The sequence below is a fragment of the Mustelus asterias genome, chromosome 11 (genome assembly GCF_964213995.1).
Source record: "Mustelus asterias chromosome 11, sMusAst1.hap1.1, whole genome shotgun sequence".
Classification (NCBI taxonomy): Eukaryota; Metazoa; Chordata; class Chondrichthyes; order Carcharhiniformes; family Triakidae; genus Mustelus; species Mustelus asterias.
This window is the reverse complement of record NC_135811.1, coordinates 89,265,860-89,274,869: the sequence shown is the minus strand read 5'-3', so window position 1 is coordinate 89,274,869 and position 9,010 is coordinate 89,265,860. Positions and strand designations below refer to the sequence as shown.

Sequence of the window (9,010 nt, the reverse complement as noted above, 5' to 3'; positions counted from 1 at the left end):
TTCCAGGCCCCCACCACCCTCTGTGTAAAATACGTCCTTCTGATATCTGTGTTAAACCTCCCCACCTCACCTTGAACCTATGACCCCTCGTGAACGTCACCACCGACCTGGGAAAAAGCTTCCCACCGTTCATCCTATCTATGCCTTTCATAATTTTATACACTTCTATTAGGTCACCCCTCATCCTCCGTCTTTCCAGTGAGAACAACCCCAGTTTACCCAATCTCTCCTCATAACTAAGCCCTTCCATACCAGGCAACATCCTGGTAAACCTCCTCTGTACTCTCTCTAAAGCCTCCACGTCCTTCTGGTAGTGTGGCGACCAGAACTGGGCGCAGTATTCTAAATGCGGCCGAACCAACGTTCTATACAACTGCAACATCAGACCCCAGCTTTTATATTCTATGCCCCGTCCTATAAAGGCAAGCATGCCATATGCCTTTTTCACTACCTTCTCCACCTGTGATGTCACCTTCAAGGATCTGTGGACTTGCACACCCAGGTCCCTCTGCGTATCTACACTCTTTATGGTTCTGCCATTTATCGTATAGCTCCCCGCTACGTTAGTTCTATCAAAATGCATCACTTCGCATTTATCTGGATTGAACTCCATCTGCCATTTCTTTGCCCAAATTTCCAGCCTATCTATATCCTTCTGTCGCCTCTGACAATATTCCCCACTATCTGCAAGTTCAGCCATTTTCGTGTCATCCGCAAACTTACTGATCACCCCAGTTACACCTTCTTCCAGATCATTTATATAAATCACAAACACAGAGGTCCCAATACAGAGCCCTGTGGAACACCACTAGTCACAGGCATCCAGCCGGAAAAAGATCCTTCCACTACCACCCTCTGTCTAAAATAAATGTAAGAAACAAAAAACCTGGATTCAAAACAAAGTGTTGCCTCACTATCGCCCATTATATTACCCTTGCAAAGTCTGGCTACGAGATCTCTATTTATCATTGAGATATTGTTTAAAGATAGGTTTTCCAAATCTCTGTTTCATCCTCGGTTTAACCAACCCTGCCAAATCTGCAATGCTGCGTCTTCCAGGTTTGACCCATGATTTGTGTTCATTGTTTGAATAACTTACACCTGCCTTTTCACTATGACTAATCATGAATATTGATTTGCAGTCATTGAAGGACCCATCACTTTCACCCTTCCCTATATTACTCAAAAATAGGAATGCTTTCTGTAACTCCTCACTGGACAAATATTTTCATTTAGACATCCTTTTTGTTGAAGGTAGCAACTAGTTTTTTTTATTCATCCGTGGAACATGGGGGTCGCTGGCTAGGCCAGCATTTATTGCCCATCCCTAGTTGCTCTTGGAGGGCAGTTGAGAGTCAACCACATTGCTGTGACTCTGGAGTCACATGTAGGCCAGACCAGGTAAGGACAGGAGATTTCCTTCCCTAAAGGACATTAGTGAACCTGATGGGTTTTTCTGACAATCGACAATGGTTTCATGGTCATCAGTTAATTCCAGATATTTTTTATTGAATTCAAATTCCACCATCTGCCATGGTGGAATTCGAACCCGGGTCCCCACAACATCAGCTGAGTTTCTGGATTAATAGACTAGTGATAACACCATTAGGCCACCACCTTGCTATTTTTTAATTGAACCCTGATAAATAAATAAAATCAAAAGTCTTGTAAATATATTTTATGCTGGATAAGGGTCATTGCTAAGAAGTAGAAAATCATAATCCTCATCCGAGAAAACAAAATGTGATGCTCACAATATTTCTCTTCCTTGTCTCAATGAAGCTGTGCGTGTTCCAGTGCACTGCCTTCACACGTTACCACATTCAACAGAATGTTTGTATTACTGGTTGTTACAGTGCTGTCATGATGATTTTCTTGTATTTAAAACTATTGTTCCCCTCAAGTAACCAGACAAAGTCACGGACTGGTTTAAGATGATTTATTACTGTAGCTACAGGACACTGACTAAATCTTTAAGACCAGCCAGCGTGCAGAGTTCAGAAATACACAAGCAACTATAGTTTCAAATTTGATTACAAGTAATCTCTATCCACTCACAGCTATTGATTAAGGTTACATCATGCAGACATAAGGGTATAGTGTCCAATTATAACTTGTGCATGTTATATCATCAAGTAATGATAGCTATATCTTTGACCAGTGGTACATTAACCTCTCTTCCCATTGTTTCTTGTTCTAATCAGCTGTAGCTGCACCTTGTTCAATAAAATGGTCCTTGACTCTTACCTGGGTCTGCCTTAATTAATACCTGTGGTTTTCATATAGCTTTCCCTGTGTGACTGAGCAGCTTAAGTGATTTTTAAACTTACGTGATTATTAACCCTTTCACTGGTATATTCAACATGTTTAGCATTTGGTGGGATTGATCATTAAAGATATATGCGGTTCATATTCAATGATTGTCCTAAAAGGGAAAATCTGAAAAGCGGGACATTTGAATGATTGTTGGGACACGGCGATGTCTAATGGAAATCCGGGACTGACTGGGAAAAACTGGAGCATCTGTTCACCCCTACTTTCTTGTACCGCCGCAGTCCAGCTCAATCCACCTGATGCAGATGCATCTTTCCCTGGCAGTATGAGTAGGAGTGAGCACCACCCAGTGCTTGCGGAGACAAGTCCCATCTTCACAATGAGAATATCTCCATTGTGTCGTGTGGCACCCCTGCTGTGCAAAATGGAGTGACTTTGAACAGATCTAGCAACTCGAAACCAGGCATCCATGAGGTGCTGTGGGTCATCAGCAGATTTGTACTCAACAACAATCTATAAGCTCATGGCCTGGCATATCCTCTACTCTGCCATTATCATCAAGCCAGAGGATCAGACCTAGTTCAATGAAGAGTGCATGTCAGGAGCAGCACCAAGCATACCAAAAAATTAGATTTCATTCTGATGAAGCTACAAAACAGGACTACTTGCATGCCAAACATCAAAAGTAGCAAGTGATAGACAGAGCTCTGTGATCACACAACCAACAGATCAGATTTAAGCTCTGCAGTCCTGCCACGTCCAGTAGTGCATGGCGTTGGACAATTAAACAACTAACTGGAGGAGGAAGCTCTACAAATAATCCTATTCTCAATGACGCGGGAGACCAACACATCAGTGTAACAATCTTCAGCCAGAGATGTCAAGTGGATGATCCATCCTGGCCTCCTCCTGAGGTTCCCAGCACCCAGATGCCAGTCTTCAGTCAATTCGATTCACTCCATAGGATTTCAAGAAATGGCTGAAGGCACTGTACCTGCAAAGGCCCTGACAACATTCAAAAATAAAGTTTAAAGTTTATTTATTTGTCAAAAGTAGGCTTACATTAATGTTACAATGAAGTTACTGTGAAAATCCCCTAGTCGCCATACTCTGGTGCATGTTCGGGTACACTGAGGGAGAATTTAGGGCCTATGCACCTAACCAGCATGGCTTTCGGACTGTGGGAGGAAACCAGGGCATCCGGAGGAAAAATGTGCAGACACGGTGAGAACGTGCAGATTCCACACAGTGACCTAAGCCGGGAATCAAACGTGGGTCTCTGGCGCTGTGAGGCAGCAGTGATAACCACTGTGCCACCGTGCCTCCCCAACTCTTGGCTTGTACTGAAGACTTGTGTTCCAGAACTAATTGTGCCAAGCTGTTCCAGTACAGCCACAATACTGACATTTATCCAGCAAAGTGGAAAACCACCCAGGTATGTCCTGTTCACAATGGGCATGACAAATCTAACCTAATTATCGTCTCATTGATCTACTCTCAATCATCAGCAAAGTGATGGCAGGGGTTGTCAACAGCATTATCAACTGGCACTTATTCAGCAATAACCTGCTCACCGATGGGTTCCACCAGGGTTACTCAACACTTGATCTCATTACGGTCATAGTCCAAAAATGGACAAAAGAGCTGAACACAAGAGATGAAGTGACAGTGACAGCCCTTGACATCAAGGCAGCATTTGACCAAGTGTAGATTCAAGGATCCCTCGCAAAACTGAAGTCAATGGGAATCGGCGAGGGGATGTCTTCACTGGTTGGAGACACAAAGGAAGATAATTGTGGTTGTCCTAGGCACAACCATCTTCAGCAGCTTCATCAATAACCCACCCTCCATCGTAAGTTCAGAAGTGGGGATGTTTGCTGATAATTGCACAATGTCCAGTACCATTCATGACTCCTCAGATACTCAAGCAGTCCATGTCCAAATAAGCAAGACTTGTACAATATCCAGGCTTGGGCTGACAAGTGGCACATAAGTACCAGTCAATGGCCATCTGCAATAGAAGAAAATCTAACCATTGACATTCAATGGCATTACCATTACTGAAACCTCCAATATCAACATCCTGGAGTTTAGCATTGACCAGAAATTGAACTGGACCAACCATATAAATACTTTCTCGACAAGAGCAAATCAGAGGCTAGGAATTCTGTGGATAGTAACTCACCTCCTGACTCTCCAAAGCCTGTCCACTATCTACAGGGCACAAGTCAGGAGTGTGATGGAATACTCTCCTCTTACCTGGATGAGTGAAGCTCCAATAATGCTCAAGAAGTTCAACACAATCCAGAACAAAGTAGCCTTCTTGATTACTACCCCATCTACTACTGTCAACATCCACTCTCTCCACCACTGAAGCACAGTCGCAGCAGTATGTGCCATCTACAAGATATACTGCAATAATTCCCTGAGGCCCCTTCGCCAGCACTTTCCAAACCTGCCATCTCCACCATCTAGAAGGACAAGACGCATGGGAACACCACCAATTGCAGGTGCCCCTCCAAGCCACACACCATTGTGACTTGGAATATATTGTTGTTCCCTCTCTAACAGCACTGAGGGTGTCCCTACACCACAGGCATTGCAGCATTTCAAGAAGGCAGCTTGCCACCATCTTCTCAAGGGCAATTAGGGATGGGCCATAAAAATGCTGGGTAAGTGAAGCAACGTCATAGAATCATAGAATCCCTACAGTGCAGAAGGAGGCCATTTGCCTTATTGAGTCTGCACCGACTCTCCGACAGGGCAACTTACCTCGGCCCATCCCCCACCCTATCCCCGTAACCCCTTGCATTTACCCCGCAACTGCCCCTAGCACTAAGGACACTAAGGGGCAATTTAAATGGCCAATGTTTCTATATTAGATATAGCTTTTGGGGTTAAAGGAATCAAGAGATACAGAGGGAAGCTGGGATCAGGATATTGAATTTGAATAGCCATGATCAAAATGAATGACGGAGCAGGTTTGAAGGGCCGAATGGCCTCCTCCTGCTACTATTTTCTATGTTTCTATGCTTCTAATCCACCTAACTTGCATATCTTTGGAAGTCCTGTGAAAAAATAAAAATGTTACACCCACAATTCCTTAGGGAAGGATTTTGATTTGATTTGTTATTGTCACATGTTTAAACATACAGTTAAAAGTATTATTTCTCGCATGCTATACAGACAAAGCATACCATTCACAGAGAAGGAAACGAGAGAATGCAGAATGTAGTGTTACAGACATAGCTAGGGTGTAGAGAAAGATCAACTTAGTGCGAGGTAGGTCCATTCAAAAGTCTAATGGCAGCAGGGAAGAAGCTGTCTTTGAGTCGGTTGGTACGTGACCTCAGACTTTTGTATCTTTTTCCCAACGGAAGAAGGTGGAAGAGGGAATGTCCGGGGTGCGTGAGGTGCTTGATTATGCTAGCTGCTTTTCCGAGGCAGCAGGAAGTGTAGACAGAGTCAATGGATGGGAGGCTGGTTTGAGTGATGGACTGGGCTTTGTTCACGACCCTTTGTAGTTTCTTGTGGTCTTGGGCAGAGCAGGAGCCATTCCAAGCTGTGATACAACCAGAAAGAATGCTTTCTCTGGTGCATTTGTAAAGGTTGGTGAGGGTCGTAGCTGACATGCCAAATTTCTTTAGTCTTCTGCGAAAGTAGAGACAGTGGTGGGCTTTCTTAACTATAGTGTTGGCATGGGGGGACCAGGACAGGTTGTTGGTGATCTGGACACCTAAAAACATGTAGCTCTCGATCCAGCGACGGTGAAGGAACGGTGACATATTTCCACACCAAGATGGTGAGTGGCTTGGAGGGGAACCTCCAGGTGATGAATTTGCCATGTGTCTGCTGCCCTTGCACTTAATCATTCTCGCTGGTCAGGGTCACTAGTTTTGGGAAGGTATGGAAAGAGGCAACAGTGCAACTTGCAGCTGGCCAGAATGAAAATCTCCTAATCTCCTGCTCTACTGAGAGGCAGTCAGAGCCTGAAACCCTGGAGTTTCCCTGGCAACAGCCTCAGTACCTAGAGTTCCCCTAGCAACACCCTGGCAACAGCCTCAACACCTAGAATAGCCCTGGCAACAGCCTCAATACCTAGAGTTTCCCTAGCAACTGCCTCAGTAGGTGGAGTTTCCCTAGCAACAGCCCTGGCAACAGCCTCAACACCTAGAATAGCCCTAGCAACAGTTTCAACACCGAGAGTTTCCCTAGCTACATTCTTTAGCACCTAGAGTTCCTCTAGCAACAGCCCTGGCAACAGCTTCAGCACCTGGAATTCCCCTAGCAACAGCGCTGGCAACAGCCTCAGCACCGAGAGTACCCCTAGCAACAGCCTCAGTACCAGTCCCCTCCCCCTCCGCCTCCCGCCCGCCGGCTGGAATGAGATCTGCAGCCGCCCTTGCAAGTCTCGCGAGTTTTGGGTTTGAGGCTCCTCCTCCTCCTCCTCTCCCCCAGCCGGAAAGAGCCGAGCGGGCGGTGACGTCACAGGGGGGGTTGTTCGGCAGGTTCCGGCACTGCCGGCAATGGCGCGGAGAGAGACGGCGAGGAGGAGGAGGAGGGGGGGGGGAAATCATGCAGAGATTGATATGGGGGTAGAGGGGGGGGGGGGGGGGCAGGGAACCCGGGACAAACCCCCTCATTACGGGCAGGGTAGCTGATCCCAATGCTGTAATTGGACCGGAGAAGCCTGCGGGCCGAGGGGAAGATGAGTAAGTCGCTTATTAAAGCGCCTATTCCACAGCGGCTGACAGGACGGTCCCATGGTGTAATGGTTAGCACTCTGGACTTTGAATCCAGCGATCCGAGTTCAAATCTCGGTGGGACCTCAACATGTTTTTATAAATCAACCCACCCAGCAGCTGGCACAGGTCAGTCACACACAGTAATAATAAATATACACATAGCAGCAAGGCTGATCAATTGTTAACAATAATATAAAACCCCACCATTGAACCTTGCCTATTTTATTTTGTGATTGTTCCAGTTGTGTTTCACTCTGGTTCTCTCCCTTTGGACCTCCTGCCTGAGGATTTGGACTCAACAAAAATTGGGCTGCACACTTTTTAAAACAAAAAGTAAAACTTTTTTTTTAAAAGAGAGGAAAGTGAGTGACTTGCTTGCACTTATTTAATTGCTGTGTTACCAGGTATTGTAACCAGGGACCCTTCTTCCTTCCTGGGGTGGTGGTTCTTGCTAAATAAATCTGCAGGATGTATGAGGTGATTTTTTTTGTTGTTGTTGCCAGAGCTGTGAGTTTAATATTATTCCCCCACCCCAAGCACCTCTGCAAACCCACCCACCACATTTCACACCCTGTGCTGGGGGAAGCTTTAGGAGCATTCTGCCACCCAGCTGCAGTTCAGCAAGTCGCAGCCTTAAATAACAGCCCACATTTCAATTGCCTCATCATCAATGAAGATATGTATATAGATATTTTAAAAAATCATTAACAGGTGGAGAGGACACTCAAACATGTCCCCCCCCCCCCCTCTCTGGAGGAAATTATCTATTTGCACCTGGGACAACATTGAGAGAGAGCTGAAATGTGCAATGGTTAGAAACACAAATGGGTCTGGAGTTTTCAGCTTGAGCCCTACCCCAGCATCATTACCTGGGGAAAGCCTCTGGTTAAATTACCCCAGCACCATTACCTGGGGAAGCCTGTGGTTAAAATGCAACAGCTCCCTACTTTTCTCCAGAGTGTTGGAGACATTACTAGGGTCAGTCCTTTAGACTGGAGGTGCTTGTCCCCCCCCCCCCCCCCCCCCCGTCCCCCCCTGGTCAATGAAGGCTGCCTATTTTAATTGCATTCAGTGATCTGGCACTGAGTCTGCCCCCATTCAGTGTCACTGGATGGAAATAAGCACCAGCAATACAACAACCAAAAACTGCGGTGGATTAAACTTGCTGGAAGCTTAAAAAAATAAAACTTGCGAAAAAAAAGGCAATCGCCCCAATTTTAACACATAAATTTCTAAAATGAGTACAATGTGAGACCCGCATTGGTTGGGTTGTACTGGATTTATTTACATTGCAGAGTTCTTCTACTGAAACATTCACTCATATCACTAGAATTAAAGTTTGTAATATTAAATCTTTTTATCGATGTTATTAAAACATGTTGAGGTCCCACCGAGATTTGAACTCGGATCGCTGGATTCAAAGTCCAGAGTGCTAACCATTACACCATGGGACCACGTTAAATGTCACAGCCTTCTACAAAATTGAGAAATTGAGGTTACTGGATTCAAGCTTCAGGAGTGTAGTTTGGATTGTTTTTAAGGGGAATAGTTGTTCTCAGTTTCAGGCAGAAAGCAGCCAGTTGCTACACACCAGTACTTTGCCAGTGAGGTGCTCTCTCACGAATAACATTCACTTCTGCAATTTAAACTAATAGGGAGAAAGTTGCAACGTAATTCCTGCACATGTCACTGGATCAAAATCCTGCAGCTCACTTCCCAACAGCACAAATGTTTGTAACTACAGAACCACTGCAGTGGTTCAAGAAAACAGTCCCACCTCACCCCACCTTGCCCCTGCCTCAACTTGACAGGACTCGATCTCTTTCTCACCACCCCCTGACTCTGACCACATCCACCCCCAATCCTGACTTTCTCTCCCACCACCACCCCCGACCTCTGACTCGACTCATCCTCCTAACCCAACTAACCTCCTGATTGAACTACTGCCTGACCTGACCCCATCCCCACTGCATTTGAGCCCCCTGCCCAGA

At 45.6% G+C, this 9,010-nt stretch overlaps 2 non-coding genes across 2 annotated transcripts; one reads left to right on the top strand and one right to left on the bottom strand.

Moving 5' to 3' along the window:
* Positions 1–7,031: 7,031 nt before the first annotated feature.
* On the top strand, positions 7,032–7,103 carry trnaq-uug (transfer RNA glutamine (anticodon UUG)). The gene has a single exon. It is a non-coding gene; the product is annotated as a tRNA-Gln (tRNA).
* Positions 7,104–8,401: 1,298 nt separating this feature from the next.
* Positions 8,402–8,473, bottom strand: trnaq-uug (transfer RNA glutamine (anticodon UUG)). The gene has a single exon. It is a non-coding gene; the product is annotated as a tRNA-Gln (tRNA).
* Positions 8,474–9,010: the final 537 nt, after the last annotated feature.